General features: G+C 44.6%; 1 long non-coding RNA gene across 1 annotated transcript in view; it reads right to left on the bottom strand.

Moving 5' to 3' along the window:
- LOC116572203 overlaps positions 1-16,808 on the bottom strand; it is a 91,637-nt gene continuing 74,829 nt past the window's right edge. Inside the window, exon 3 of the long non-coding RNA XR_004278160.1 lies at positions 1-93. This is a non-coding gene — a long non-coding RNA (uncharacterized LOC116572203). The remainder of the gene's footprint in view (positions 94-16,808) is intronic.

The raw sequence follows: 16,808 nt of genomic DNA, 5'->3' as shown, positions 1-16,808 counted from the left end.
ACTTTTCTCTTACTGCCTTTCCTTTCTTGCTTCCCACCTCATAGTCCAAGACAGCTGCTTGACTCCATCCGTTATATCTGCATTCCACCCATACTGAAGGAGGAAGGGAAGAAAGAGAGACAAATTTCTTATTTCTGCTGTCTTTTTAGGACATTAATCATATAATATTACCTCTCAAATCTCAATGGCCAGAGCCTCCAGGGCCATACTTCAATGTAAGGGAAGCTGGGAAGCGGATTCTTTATTTCAGAGATCCAGTGCCCAGCTAAACATGGAGTTCTGTTACTAGCAAAGACAGAGAGAAACATTTTATATGAAAACAAATCAAGACCAAACCTAGGCTAAAAACTTTGCGATGCGCAATTGGGTTATTCTGTTCACTATTCCATTCGCTTGTTCATTCATTCAACAAACATCTATGTATGCAGGAACTGGGCAAGATTCAGGATGCAAGAATTGAACAGAAATGGGAGAACAGATTGAGCCATTCCTGAGCTTCTTCTTAAGGGTTTTTTTTTTTTTTTTAATGATTTTGTCTTCCTAAGGTTATTTTAAATAAGGGGTATTTTAATGAACAATGCCATTTATCATGAGAGTGCATAGACAGGATTACAATAAAAACCAGCACCCCAACTAAAGGATGCTTAAAGCACAAAGTTCCCAGTCAACTGTAACATTCTAAACTCTTCAGGAGTCTCCAGGCTGGGCTGTCTAGAGCTCTTCCCCCTGAGGAAACTCTACAGTGACCTGCTCAGACCCCTCCCACTGCATGTCCAAGGACAGAATCCAGCCCCAGGGCCTCAGAAAGGCAGAGATATATATGCCACGTCCAGAAGACCAAATCTAAGGGACAGAGCTGATGCCACTTGAAAGGAATCAGAGTAGACTCTCCAGAGATTAAGGAAATGACACTGACCAAGTTGCAAAGGGGAAAAGGGTGAGAAGTAGTACAGATTAAAGCAGCTGGGCCATCCATTATTTTGATTTGCCCTTTTTTTTTTTTTTTTTTAAATTTCAAAGAGAATTACAGGAGATGAATTAAGACTTCATTAGTCCCTGACAACTTCAGGAATATTCATCCGTCTTGCACTGGCAATGACACCAGTCTCTGTAGGGTTGGGGTAAAGAGAAGAGAAAGCTATGGATGTGCTTCTGTGCCTCCCTGACCAGTGCCCCTGCCTCTCGCCTCTGGCCACTTTCCCTTTCATGCCTTTGTTTGACATACAGGAAAGAATCATGAGGTGCTGAGTATCATTAACTTCCAAACACCTAGGAAATCAGTAGGAAAGTGCAAACACTGCGGACCCCGACCGTCTCCGCAAATGATCTGTCCAAAAGTCCTCCCCGCTCGAGATGAAAAGAAGGAATTTGGCAGGCTGACAGTCTCAGGGAGAGAGGACTGAGCGAACGGGAGGGGACAGGCAGAATAAATGAAAATATGATTGACTTCTTACCTCGGCCCAGCTCACACATGGTTCTGAGCATTTAATAAACAGGTTGACACTCCGAGTTCCCCTCATTAGGGGAACACGCAGACCTGGACTATCATAAATCAGAAAGCCAGGTTATCAAAGCTTGTGATCTTTAACTGTGTCAGGGCGCCCTCCTGTCTGCTCCAATGGAGGCAGCAACCAGCAAGCTGCAAAGAATTAGCCGCTGTGCCATGATTTAATACACACGCCCCCGAAGGAGGAGGCGGGAGGCTAGGCCAGGCAGGGGAAGGTTGCCCAGGTACCCAGCACGAGCACAGCTGGTTTGGAGGTGCATGGTACTTGGAGGTCATGATGAACCAAGAAACAGACCTATGGGTTTGGTGAGACTGGCAGTGATCGGGGGAAATTGCTGGATTTCCAAGCTGGAAGGGGTATTTAATCCTCTGGTTTACCAGTTTAGCTTCATGTCAGAATCAAAAAGAAAATGGGTAATTTCTAGGAAAGAGACATATCTCCTGCCCCCAACCCCGCAAATTGCATCCAAGAGCAATGAACGCACATGTCCATAAAAAAAGCTTACAAGAAAATGTTTGTGGGCGCTTCATTCATAACAGCCCCAAACTGGAACCAACCCAAATATCCTTTCAGCAGGAGAATGGATAAACACACTGTGGTACGTCCATACAGTGGAGTACTATTCAGTAATAAAAAGAAGTGAACTCCTGATACATACAACATGAATGGATTCACGTAGACCCAAAGCTGAGCAAAAGAGGCCAGGCACAGGGAAGTAGACACTGGGTGACTCCATTTATATGAACTTCAAGGACAGGTAACACCAATCTATGGCAACAGAAGTCATAACAGTCACAGGATAGGGGGACCCAATTTGGGGAATACAGGAATTTTCTGAGGAGATGGAATATTCTATACCTTAATCTGGATTATGGTTATGGGATTGATTACATATACAAAAATTCATTAACCAGTACACTTATTACTTGCTTATTTTACTATGTATAAATTACATCCCAATAAAGTGCTGCAAAAACAAACACATGAATGAATGAATGAATGAATGAATGAATGCAGACTTTAGGACCTTTGCACATGCTATTCCCTTTGCCAGGAGTATACCCACCCCCTACAATATTTATGACATTGGCTCCACAACATCATTCAGGTCTTCACTTAATGTTCACATGTTCAGAGAGCTCAGGCATTCACTGTTGCATTGCTGGTTTTTTTTTTTTTTAATTTGACTATGTATTCCTAATCATGCTCAGAAATTATCTTGTATATGTAATTGTTTATTGTCTGCCTCATCTTCCAGACCCATCACTATGAGCTGTGGGCTCCTAAAGAACGTCCTATCTGCTGTACTGACTACTTTTGCCATGTCTGTGTTTCCACCTGCCACCCACAATTCTATGCCCTGCTATTGACTCACAGTCACCTTGATGGAGTACATCACCTTCCAACTTCTGGTTGAGTTTTAGCCAATGGGAAACCCTACTAGTAAACTGAAAGGAAAGGGAAGTGGGGCATTAGGGTGTCATCTCTATTCCAGGAGGTCACTAAAAGCTGGCTGCATCTCCAGATCAGTGGCTTTCAATTTGGGGTGGTGACATTACCTCCCAAGGGACATTTGGCAGAGTCTAGAGGATGTTGCCGGCCTCCCGGAGGTAGAGGCCAGGATTGCTGCTAATGCATAGAATCCTAAAGCCCCTTCCACTCAACACAGAAGGATGCAGCTCTGAATATTAAGAGCAATGAGGTTAGGGAAGTCTGTTCTCAAGAAAGGTCCCAGCTCTCCTAAGGAGGTCCTCCTTCCGTAGCTGTCTCCCTCAAATTCAGGCAATACAGGTAACATTCCCCCTTCCTTCATGTCTAGAGGTTGGAAAAGCCTCAGTGCTGTTAGTTTGCAGGTGCCACACTGTCCTTTATGCTTCTCTAATATCTTACCCACATCCTTGTCTTACCCCTTTTATGAAACTGCTTAAAGGATTCTAAACAGAGTGGGCTATTCTGTTTCCTGATGGAACCCTGACAAATGCACCCTTTCCTCTCCAACAGCCAAGTGTCCAATAGCAATAAGCATCTGCTAAATCAGTTAATGAGTAAGTGATTAATTAAATGATTAATGAGCTCTCCCCAGGAGACCTGGATTTAGAAAGTCAAAGATAAATCTTAGAATTTATAACTTTTTAAAGATTTCCCAGGTGATTCTACAACAATGCCTTTATGTATTAGTGGAGAAATCAGCCCAAGATGGGGAACTACTTTTGGGGGTCACATTATTGTGAGTAGTAGACTGTGGTCCAGTTAAGTACCCAGGTCTGGACACTGATTGTCAATACCACCAGTCTGTTACTTTTCCTTGAATTTTTTTTTCCCCAGACCATTGGCAATGCCTTTGCCGTAATGCACATTCTGACATCCACAGTCCCTGGATATCTAAGAGGATCATTTAATCTGTGAGGTTCTAATTCATCTACACATAGTTCTGAACATCCAGAGATGAAGATACAGCACCACAAAGGGGACAACAGCCCAAGGACAGATACTTCTTTTTTTTTTTTTTAAGGATTTTATTTATTTATTTGACAGAGATCATAAGTAGGCAGAGAGGCAGGCAGAGAGAGAGAGGAGGAAGCAGGCTCCCTGGTGAGCAGAGAGCCTGATGTGGGGCTCGATCCCAGGACCCTGGGATCATGACCTAAGCCAAAGGCAAAGGCTTTAACCCATTGAGCCACCCAGGCACCCTGAGGACAGATGCTTCTGGCTCAGTCCAAGATTGTGCCACATCCAAGCTCCTTGACCAATTAAGATGCAGTTCCCTGACCTGGAAAACGGAGATGAGAATGCTCACTGCTCAGGTTTGTCCTGGGACAATGCCTATGAAGCATGTGGCCAGGTGCTGGGCGCAGGCTGAGATTTCAGACAGTGTGTGGTCCTGGCTAAGATGTGCTCCAGGCCAGTTTTCTGCAGTGTGTGTTCTAGAACTTTCAGAGTTCTCAATGGGACTCAATCAGGATGGATTGAATCTAAAAAAATAAGAGATTCGGTCCTTTACATTCTCAGCTAAAATGTGGACTCTAGAAAAGCCAGTCCCAATCCCCCAAGACTTAGGCTATAGGTTTTAATTGCTTACGATAGCTTTAAACCTGTGAAAAATACCCATTCTTTTGTGAGCTTAAGAGAACAAGGTTTCCTCTAGGTTTTCTCAAAAGAGTAGAATGAGGATCTTACGTTTGCTCTTCTCTCTTCATATGCTCAGATTAGTCTTCAACACCAGGGAACTATCAGATTTTCCACTCAGAGAGAATGGGTTGCAGGAAAAAAAGAAAAAAAAAAAAAGGAAGAAAGCAAGCTTACTTCTGTCCCTCTGTCCCTCCATAACTTGGACTTGGACTTTGAAGGTTTGATCATTGACTAGTCTAAGGAAAAACAAAAACGTGTGCTTCTAGTATGCCTTGTAATCTAGACTCAAGGAAGGACCAAAGGGATGGTGAGGATAAGGGAATATTCTCTTCAGTGGAGACTTGACTACAACGGCCCAGTACTCTCTAACTCGAGACTCAGAATGTTCATCTGCAGAATGGGGATATAGCAGCACCTAGCTTATGAGTCCAAGGTAAGGACAGACTGATATAATTGCAGTAATAATTTTCCACCTACAAGTTTGCAGACAACTTTCTTCAGTTAACACTCCACGTTGCCAAGGTACATTGCCCTCAGGGACAATTCCTTAATTTTTTTCTTCCAATTATATAGTCAATATTGCTTACTATAGAAAATGTGAAAAGTATATTAAAAAAAGAAACAATAAAGAAAGCCAGCGTTGTGTGAAACTCCTCCCCCTGCCCTGCATCTCCACCCCAGCATCCTGAGATAGTTACCATTAACATTAGGGGAGCTGTTCATGCTTCTCCCTATCCATTTTAAACTATTTTTAAAAATCCAACCTGCTGTTGAGATCAGCTATGAATCTGCAGATTTTAACCCAGCTCTAGCACGATGGACTATAGGGATAGATAGGTGATTGAGCCTTTCTGGGTCTTGGACCCTTAATCTATAAAATGGTGTATTGGTTTCCTAGGGCTGCTGGAACAGATTTCACAGACTGAGGGGCCTTAAGAGAAGAGAAATCCATTCTCTCTGCATTCTGGAGGACAGACCCAAAATCAAGGTGCTAGCGGGGGTGTTCCTTCTGGAGGCTCTGAAGGAGAACCTGCTCAGTGCCTCCTCTGAGCTTCTGGTGGCTGCCACCAATCCATGTCGACATGTCCCTTGAATCTATCCTCTTTCTTCTCATGACCTTCACTCTCATGTCTGTTCTTGTGTTCTTAGGAAGGGCCTTTGTCATTAGATGTAGGGCCCACCCAGATAATTTAAGATTATCTTATGTCAAGATCCCTACTGTAATTATATCTGCAAGATTCCCTTTTCAAATAAGTTCACACACACCAGTTCCAGGTGGACCACCTCTTAGGGGGCCACCGTTTAACTCACTACAATTGGGACTGAGAACCCTTGCCTCCCAAAGTAACTGTGATAAACATGTTGAATGAGATCGTGTTTATGCAGTTCTTGGCACATGATAATGGTCGATAAATGCTGTGTATTAATAATCTTTTCTGAAAGGCACTATTTCTCCTCCTTCTTTCTGGAGGAGTAAAGATATAAATAAACCTAAATGAATAATTTTGAGGTGCAAGTGGGTGCCAAAAAGGTGGTTTTCTTTCATTCTCTGTGAACTCTCTCTACTATCTTAAAGAAGAGAGTTTTGATATATTTATGCTCTGATTTCTCTCTCTCTCTCTTTTCCCTGGGGCCTCTCTCTTTTCTCTAGCTTTCTTTCCTCCAGACATAGCTCAGCAGGTTGACCATTTTATTGGAAAACACAAAGCTTCAGAAGGCAGAGATTCAACCAAATCAATTAGGTGAATTACATTTTATTTAGAGTGAAAAATCCACCATTCATTGTGACATGTAGCTTTTCATGCTTCTGTGACATTGAGGTTGAATAGAAAGTCTTTAGTCTTCATTATTTTAAAACATGGAGTTGTTCTTTTTTCTTTTTTTTTTTAATTTGGTAGATGAAAATCAAGACCAATGAAAATGCTGAACGAGGAAGCTACTGCTCACTTCACAAAAAGATTTGTCCTTGACCAGATGACGCTCCTGATGCATTTCTGACAACAGTTGATTTATAAGAGGTGGATAATAATAGAGCAAGAAAAACAATGGAGTGGGGATGGAAAGAAGTGAGTTTTATTCTGGGCTGCATTATCCCCAAGCTGTGTGGCGTCGTATGGTAAAGTAATTTCTCCATGTCTTCATTTTCCTACTGTCAAAGGAGGGAGAGGCTTGGAAGAAATGGCTGCCCAGGTGTATCCCAGCTCTGACCCTTCTAGAGCTCATCCACCAAATGCCAATATTTCTCCATGCACCCTTCTAAAGATTTAAATTCAATCCCTTCACCAGTGGCCAAGAGAACCGTGGAGATAAGTGCAGCAACTTTTCTACAGGTGAAACACACGATGTTTCATGCATTGCACTGACTTGGAAACTTCAGTGTTTTTCATCTAAGAACGGGGAGTTCTGAAGCAAATGAGTACAACAGGGAATAAGCCATCCCACACAGGAAGCTGGGCAATGGTCTCAAGACAATACATTCACACAAGTCCCGAGGCTGTGCGTCCACTTGTCCAGTGGTACGATCTGAGGTGAAGTCCAAGAAGGACCTTTGTGAACAGAAGATTTGGCTTTCCTCATGAAGGAGGAGTCGCTCAGAAAAGGGCCACATGTTATAATTTCTTGTCCCTCCTACCCTACCTTATACAAATTGGTGCTTGAGGGGCACCTGGGTGGCTCAGTAGTTTAGGCCTCTGCCTTCAACTCAGATAATGATCTCAGGATCCTGGGATTGAGCCCCGCATCAGGCTCTCTGCTCGGCAAGGAGCCTGCTTCCCTCTCTCTCTGTCTGACTCTCTGCCTACATGTGATGTCTCTCTCCCTCTCTGTCAAACAAATAAATAAGATCTTTTAAAAAAAAAAAAAAAAGAATTGGTGCTCAGCTAGGGCTCACTGACTCATTGGCTGTCAACTGCTCAGGGGGAACCAGGGGACAGATTATCTCCCAGAGTACACTGACCACAGGGAGGAAACTCCATGAAATCAGGTGGTAGGAGAAACTGTGTTTGGGGCTGACTCCCTTATAGGACTGGCTGGGCTGAGCAGCTGCCCCAGATCCCCATGACCTGTCAATCTACTACTTGCCACTTAGCTCTTCCCTTTCGGGCCTTAGTTTCTTCATAGTCATCGGCCTCTCCTTCTTCCCTCCCCTCTCTTCCTCCACTTCCTCCTCCTCCTCTCCGTCCGCATCGCCCTCTCTCCCCCTTCCTCTCCTCCTCCTCCTCCTCTTCCTCCTCCTCTTCTCCTTCCTACTCCCCGTCATCATCTTCTTTGCCTCTGTCATCATCATCATTGTCCTCCTCCTCCTCATCACCTTCATCAGCAGTGTCATGGGGCCATTTTTTCGATGTTTGCCGTGTATGTGACAACACGCTAAGTACTTCACATTCACTTTCTCATAACCATCACGGTAATCTTAAGGAGGTCCGGTGTGGTCCCCCGCAAACAGATCCTGAGATGCACACAAAATGGTTTATTTGGGAGATGATCCCAGGAAGCATGGGGAGGCAGGAAGAGACGGGGAAGAAAGCAGAAATAAAGCTGTGTTAGTGAGTGGTCAGTGCTGAGGGTAACTGGGGCAGGGTCAAGCTATGGACCTCCTGAGAGGTCCCATAAGGAAGTAGGACCTTTATCTACTACACATCATTCTCTGTTGGTTGAGGATATCTCTGGGGATATCACCTCTTGGCACTGCTGATCTGCCCCATCCTGAGCTGGGACAGGTGAGCAATCGAAGAAAGCCTCCGGAGGTGAACGTCAGAATATTGGGAACTACCCGCGTGAGCTGTAAGTGGCTTGGACGGTAGGAGGGGGCCAGGAGATATGGGTGGGACACCATTATTATTACTCCAGTCTTGGGGATGAGGAAATTGAAGTTCAGGGCGGTGAAGTAAATGACTCAGATCTCAGAGTCCTGCGTGGGTGGAGTTGGGATCTGAACTGGTCTGTAGATGACAGAGCCTGAGCTATTAACTCCATGCTTCCAGCCACTAAAGGCGGGGGTTAGCTCTACGCTGCCCTGTGCCCGCAGCTCACCTGTCTCCAACGTCTTGTGATGAGTCCCAGGACATGGAGGGGGCAGTTCTGGACACGGAACTGGGACCCCAGGCAATCATAGAGTTTCCACATTCCACATCGGTCAGCTGCCTTTCCTTCTCAGACACCTCTCAGTCGGTGAGGGTCGAGGCCCTGCAACTTCAGAGAAGTCACTCCGGCCCTCTGATCTCCGCATCCTCATTTGGACTGGGAGGAAAACAATGAGACAGGAACCTTCCTCACAGGGTGGTGGCCTGAATTCAAGAACATAATGCTTGAAAGGAGGATAGCACAGCCTCTGGCAAATAACAAGAGCATAGAAGCTCTGTTAGCTTATTTCTATCATACATGATTAGTAATTATGATTACCTAAGCCTTTGATCTTCCACCTGGCACATACTGTTTCTAAAATGAAAATCAGGATGTTATCCAGGACAGAGTCTAACAAGAAAAGGTGTCGGAGAAACCAGGCAAATTCACTGTCCAGTCTTTCCGACACGCTCTATCATGTTGAGCACCTACAACCACCACTGTGTGCATCTTTACTGGAAGGGCAGATGATGTCTGGAGAGGCTGACAGATGTCTAGCCAGGCCCAGGCGACACTCCTCTTTAAGTTGCCTGGAGTCACAGTTTGACTCACTAGGATCCTACTTCTGTCCTTATCCCCCATAGTCTGTTCGCAACCCAACGGCAGCCAGAAGAGAAGAGAAGAGAAGAGAGAGAGGGAGGGAGGGAGGGAGAGAAAGAAAGAAAGAAAGAAAGAAAGGAAGGAAGGAAGGAAGGAAGGAAGGAAGGAAGAGACTATCTCATGCTGCTGTTTGAAATGGGACTATGATTTTCCCTTCCTCTTGGAGAAAAGCAAAGTCTTGACAGTGGCCACAGGGGCCCCATGCTGCACAGTCTGGATGCTCCCTCCCTTGAACTCTCTGCCTCATCTCTGAGCACTCTCCCTTCGCTCCCCCTACAGATGCCCTAGGTGATTCTGAGGCTAGCGTGCATGCGCAGGGCATTGCACTGGCTGTCCCCTCCATGGCCCTGTGGCTCACTTCACTGCTTCCATCACGTCTTTATCAAATGTCACCTTCTCCAGTAGGACTTCCCCAACTACATCATTTATATGACAATAATCTCGCACCCCCACCCCACTACTGAGACTTGACCCTCCTGTCTTGATCGACCTCCTTGACTGACCTGTCTTGATTGACTCTATTTCTTTGTTACCTACTTATACCTTCACAGTGTATAGTCTGTCTCCCTCCCATATAACCGTGTTTCTCAACCAAGAGTGTTGGCCCCCCAGACATTTAGCAACATCTGAAGATATTTTGGGTTGTCATGATTGGGGAGGGGTGCTCATGACTTCTATTGGGTTAAGGTCAGGGATGCTGTCAAACACCCCATGATGCACAGGACAGCCCCCCACTACACCAAACTCTGCAGCTTGAAATGTCAGTAGCCCAGAGGTTGAAGAACTGGGCCATGGAATTAAGCCTGACAAAGATGGGGCTTTGGGGCTATTTTTTTTTTTCTCTACTGATAGATCCTGACCTCAAGAACAGTTATCTGGCACACAGCAATCACTCAATAGATGGGGGTAAATAATGCCTAGAAATGGTCCCCAGAGTGAAGACTTTCAGATTCATGGATAACTCAAAATTCCTCTTCAAACCAGCAGCAGAACAAAAGTACCCAGGCACTGGCCAAACCCCAAGAAAGATCCAGGTCCTTGTTTGGAAAAGGGATCATTTTCACCGGAAAGAAAGAAAGATGTCCCTCCAACAGCCCCACCCGGAACTCGCACATTGTGTTCTAAGTTTAACACATCTTGTGTTCTCTCTGCTTAAACCCTTGGCCCCAGCCCATAATATCCCTGAATCCAGGAAGCCATTATGACTGATCAGGGTCAAAGGTTTCTCCTATTGTAACCCACTTCCCCCATCAGAGTTTTAAATTTGGAAAACGTTCTTATTGCTATTGTGTGGAATGGCAGGTCTCAGATAACCTCAGAATGATTTTTATTTGTCTACCATGACCCACCACCACTAAAAAAAAAAAAAAAGTTTTAAGAAATTGCAGAGCAGGAGGGGGCTTTCCTCAGAACATAATGTTAATAGACAAGGAATCAGATAAGAGCCAGCCTGATATTTTCAGCCTTTAACTGAATAAAAGGAAGGAGAAGTTGTCAGATTCCCAGAGGGACCCCTACATGAAATTCCATTTCTTTTTTTTAAGATGACCAGAAGAGGAAAAAAAAATCAGAATCCTAAAAGAGTAGCAATTTTAGGTGATAGTAGGCAGATAAAACATTAAGGAGATTATTCTTATACCTTGGAAATTTCTGGAACATTCTGCCCAACTTCGACATGAAGAAGAGTCATGGTACCCACAGATATGTCTGCCTTGTAACACTGGGGCATCAAAGAAATCTCTAGTTTTGACCAGGACGAGAAGAGGAGGCAAGGGGCAGGTGAAGAGAGATGCCAAATCTCGGAATTGCAGAGAGTAATTAAATGGCAAGAAGAGGTTGTGTCGGTCAATAGTGCAGAACAATGGGGCATGTGGCCATTTTGGGGCAGAATGCTTGAGAGAGGAGGGAGTAGATGGAAGGTCTCTGATGTACTTATGAAGTCCAAAAAAGTTACTCCGGTCAATTCTGCAAATACTCATGGAGCCCCACTCTGTTTAGGGTTTGGCTAGAGGCTAGCAGATCAAAGACAGGAGACACAGATGCATGGTGCCAAATGCACGGGCACTGGCATGGGTTTAAATCCTCGAGCCACCACTTACTTGCTAGAGGAGCCTGAGCAGCTTGACTTAATCTCGCTCAGACTTGGTTTCCCCATCTGTAAAACAGGGTGGAAAAGAGCTGTCACCTACCTCAGGGGGCTGCTGGGGGAATGCTATTTGGCACAATGCCCAGCCCATGGAAAGTATTCAATGGTAGATGTCAGTATTGTTAGAAGTAAGACAAGGTCCTCCCCCTTAATTGTTCCTAATCTAGTCCTAATTTAAAGGGCAACCAACTTTTGTCATGCATTCACTCTCTGCTGGTTTCTACATTATATGCTTAATAAATACGATTTCATCGAATCCCACACAACCTGTGATAGACGTAAGTGCTGTTCAGTAATACACCTGGTTCTTTCACCATTTAGGGTGATTGAACTTCCCTAGGTGTCTTGCATTTGGCTTGGGCCATGTCACTAATTCTGGCCAACTGAGTATGGGAGAAAATTACACCTACTGCTGGCCTGGCTGGAGGATTTCCCTGCCAGTGCATGACCCAGACGCATGCGATCTTCCCCTTGCCACCACGAGAAGAGCCACTCCAGGTGGTGGGGCCTTCATTACCAGAAGGGAACTGAGTCCAGTTGCCCACAGTAGCCCACTAACACATCCATCCTGCACCGGCTCCCTTCCCTTCCTTTCTCATCTTGTCACTTCCCTGCCAGTGCTTCCTCAAACACTCCCTCCAATCCCCCCCCCAAAAATCTTCTTGCACTTAAATTCCAGTTGCTTTGGGGATTACCCACTCCCAAACAGCAATCTCAATCCGTGATCTTGCAAATCCCATTTAGAATTATTTAGAGGTGAGCTAAACTTGCTATCAGATCAACAAAGTGGGTGTTGACCTAACCCATTACTCCCACCTATCTTGAAATATCTTCCATTTTTGTAAATGATCTTTGGTTTTTCTTGGTCCAAGGATAAGGATGATAGCAGCAGATGTGCAAAGAACATGTAGCATAAATAAAAAATAAGCTTGTGTTGTCTGAGCTCTAAGTCCACTGAGATTTAGAGACTGGTAATTATTGGAGCATGACTTTGCCTCTCTTGACTCTTATACAACACTGTATGGGTAACTACCATTCTCATCCCCATGCCTTAGTCATGGAACTTGAGTACAGAAAGGTTAAATGATCTGCCTGGTTTCCAGTCTCATACCTGGCAGGTGTTGGGGGCTAGACTCCCACCCAGTTCTAAGTCTCAAGTTCATGCTCCAAACCATTACACCATATAAAGAGATAAAAGTAAGCAAAGATAAAGAAGATACAAGAGGACTCTAAACAACTTGAAAAAAATCTGTTGATAGCGCAGCATGTTAGAAAGCATTGAACAGTACATCAAAAATGATGTACTATTTGTTAGCTAATTGAATTTAAATTTTTTTTAAAAGGTTGCATTCAAAAAAAAAAAAAAGAAAGAAAGAAAGAAAGGAAAAGAAAAAAAAAAAAGCCTACCCAAGGAAAAACCATGCCATCCGAAACTGAAACCCTCGGTCGCCTAAAACAGACTGCATGCCGCCCCCCGCCCCTACACACACATTGCTGTAGATAAAATTACCCCCGTAGCATCCAGAGCCAAGAAGATACTCAGTGCATGTTGGTATGTGAACAGCAAGGTGGGAGAAAGACAGGAGGGAAGGAGAGGTCCTATTTCTCACCTCCACACACCATGCAGGGCAGATGGAGAGAAGCGCTGCTCGCTGAGGTTGGGCAAGCTCCCCTTCCTCATGTCCTTCTCCATCAGTTCAGACCGACCTCAACTGTATCATCTCTTCCAAGAAAAAACAAATGAACAAAAGAAGGCAGCCCCGAAGAGCTGTCAGTCTAGCTTGCTGGGCTAGGTGGTTATTACATGATTATTATTCAAGAGATGTGATGTGCTCGATAACTGGGCCATAGAAAAGGAACATGAAGGAAAACATATGAGCAAGGAGTAGAGAGAACTAGGTGCTCAGTGGCCAGAGTGAGTCTTTCTTTCTCATGTATGAAACAGGCAGGTCTTTATAAATGTTGGGAATCTGCACTAAAGGAAAATCGAAAACTCTGGGAGGGCAACAGGATTTCCTACTGGGCGTCCTCTATACCGTGATCCTTACAGATGCTCTGCCGCCATCCATTCACTGCCTGCCTGCTTGCCAAAGACCTCTGCCTATGAGCCAGGGCCAGGCCAGCGTGCACAGAATGAGGCTGACTCTGTCTTTGCATGTCCCTGCTTGAATGAGCAGCTCCTTAAATTTTGTAGCCCAGGCACCTTGCTCCCCTCACCCTAGTCCCAAGGGAGCAAGCACCTGTGTCTTCCTGTCTGGGGCTCTCTCTACTTGAAGGAATGAGTCCAGCCTTCTGCAAAGCAGACCCGAGGTGCCAAGGAGCTGACGTACCCAGAGTAGCCCTCGACCAATGACAAATGTTAAGATAGAAGGTAAACAACCCTGCTTCCCTGCTTTTCCAGTGTGTGCCACACCTTCTCCCAGAAGACCCTAGTGCAAGGTGTCAGATACAAGAAGTGAAAATATAGTGAGCCCAGTTAGCTTGGAATTCCAGAGAGACAATGAATAACAGTACAGGAGTGTCCCATGTAAAATGGGACATACAAACACTGAAAATTAATTGTTTCTCTGACACTCAAATGTAACTGGGTGTCTTTTCTGGCAGCCCTACCTCAGGGCTGTCACTTGCTTATTAATGTACTCTTTTCACTTTCTTATTTCTTTACCAGGGCTTCCTGGAATCACTTCCCTGTTAAACGATCTGTCCTCAAATTGTAAGTTACATGTGGAAAAACCCACCCTAAGACAGAGACTTTAAGCCACCGAGGGTAAAGGTGTGGGAGTTTCTCTATCAAATATCCTCCGCATTTTATCTGGGCACGAGCTGAACTCATCACCAGGTCACCAAAGTGGGTGTCGATCCAACTCGTTATTTCATCTGGCATTGAAAGTCTTCTATTCTCTGGACAGTGGGAAAAGAGATCTCACTCGCCAGCGTCACCAATGGGTCTCAGGATATAGAAAATGTCACTGTGGGCCATCAGGCCTCTCCTTCCTTACTGGCCCCCAAGCTCCTCGTCGTTCAGGGAATAATTCATTCCACAGCAAGAGACACCAATGGATAGAAGTGAGCATGGCAGGGTAGAGACCCACCTCCAGTCCCCACTCTAGATGAAGACCAAATGACATAATAAAGAGAAGCTCTAGAATTCTGTCTTAGTCTCTAAAGACATTTCATGATGGTCAAGAACACGGGCTCTGGGCTTTGCGACTGAGTGGGAGGCTTTATTTGCCACTTCTTGAGCAGGCGGCTTCACCTTGCTGAGCCTCAGTTTCCCCATCTTTCAAACACCACACAGGACAGCTGGAAGTATTCAGGGACATGATGTAGACAAGATCACTGTTGGCTGTGATAATGGCAACTCCATTGCTACCTTGGGATTGAATTTGTTTTGTACAACCCTAGGTCACCAGAGCTTAAGGGTTCTGCTTCCAAGACAGAAATTGGAAGCTATGCCTATAACAGGTCAAAGGGTTTAAAATTACTCCTCCTGTGGGTGCCTGGCTGGCTCAGTCAAGAAGACCATGCGAGGGGCGCCTGGGTGGCTCAGTGGGTTAAAGCCTCTGCCTTCAGCTCAGGTCATGATCCCACAGTCCTGGTATTGAGCCCCACATCGGGCTCTCTGCTCAGCGGGAAGCCTGCTTCCCTTCCTCTCTCTCTGCCTGTCTCTCTGCCTACTTGTGATCTCTGTCTGTCAAATAAAAATCTTAAAAAAAAATAAAAAGAAGACCATGCGACTCTTGATCTCAGGGCTGTGAGTTCAAGCCCCACACTGGGTGTAGAGATTACATAAATAAAAAACATTTTAAAGAAAAATGTAATAAAATCACTTCTCCTGGCATGAGGCTGTGGTTCTGAACATTTTGCACAGAGTTCTCCTTCAACAATAAGTCCCAACACCAGGAAGAACAGTGAACACCTAACAATTCATGCAACAGCATTTACTGAGCCTGTAGCTGAGCCCTGAGCTCTTTAAATGGAAATGGGCTCCTCACTTTACCCAACTCGTGCCCAGTGAGGCTAATTCACTCATTCTCCCACCTGCTTGTTCCTTGGGGGCATCTGAGTTTATGACTTCTCATCCAACACTGTAGTGGTTTTTTCCCCCCTTTTCTTTCCCAGTACCTTTAAAACTATGTTTTCCCCCCAAGTCCTTGAATAATGTACAGGCATGATGTTTCATGGTTTTATGTAGCCCCAGTATCTTTTATAAACCCAATGGGAGTCCATGTTCTGTAGTTCAAAGACACAGCTAAAGGCAATTTCTGTGTGTACGATGGGCTCCTATAAGGGGTGAATTGCATTCTTCCTTCTAGTAAATAAAAGGGAATCCTGACTTTTGAACAACCAAAAACAAATCAAGGATCTGTCTTGCCCCAGCTCTCTGTAAGAAAGTTTTAAAACTGTAAAGCTAATCCTTATGCAAATAATCTCAGATCAGGTGTTTTGGTTTTTTTTGTTTTTTTGTCTTTTCTTTTTAAACCCGTCCTAAAAATAGATCAACAGTTTAGTATCAGGTTATTCCTAAATTATGGCAAAGTAAGGCTTTCAACTCCTAGTGGCTTTTTGCTTTCAATTTTTTTGTTGTCTGTTTTTAACCAAATCACATCTTGCTTGGCAAAGACTTTTTATTTTTATTTCCCTGATTCATAGGTCCTTAATGAAAGCAAAATTCAACCTTACATCGGTCTTGTATGAATTAGGGACCGTGTAAACAGTACTTAACAGTTCTAATTGAAGGTCAGTAAATCCCCAAGAGATTAAATGAATCCTGCAGGGAGCCGTGTAAATCTCCCTCCCTTTTATGGCAGACCAGTCAAGTCCCCAGCCTGCTTTGTGCAAGGCTTAATAAACATGGTATGCATCTAATCAAAACCATTTTGCACCCAAATGGGTTAGGGGCGTAAATCACAATTACTCTTGGCACTAAACCCTTGGCCCAAAGAGGCCCAATGTTGCCAAATACCATCATCAGAAGTGGACTTCTAGTGCTTAGACGTCTGGCATGGGTTTCCAGGTCTGAGTGTCCAGCCTGCTTCTCAGCGGGAGAATCCAGATGGGGGTATAAAATCCGAAAATTTCAAACGAACCCCTCTTGTGCTCCCTCTTGCTTTCTCTACTCTTTGCCAGCCATTGCCTGATATAAAAAACAAAAACACTAATTTAAAAACCCATTGTCCTCATCCTAATATTCAGTCGAGGTGTCAAAGCATCCTTCTTGACATTCCTGAGTTTAATTTCATTCTTCACTTTGGGTTACTCTCAGTGTCATCACCTGGATCTGCCCTTGAAATACCATGATT

The sequence above is a fragment of the Mustela erminea genome, chromosome 13, assembly GCF_009829155.1.
Source record: "Mustela erminea isolate mMusErm1 chromosome 13, mMusErm1.Pri, whole genome shotgun sequence".
Taxonomy (NCBI): Eukaryota; Metazoa; Chordata; class Mammalia; order Carnivora; family Mustelidae; genus Mustela; species Mustela erminea.
Note: the sequence above shows the minus strand (reverse complement) of the source record. Positions and strands in the feature narration are given on the sequence as shown.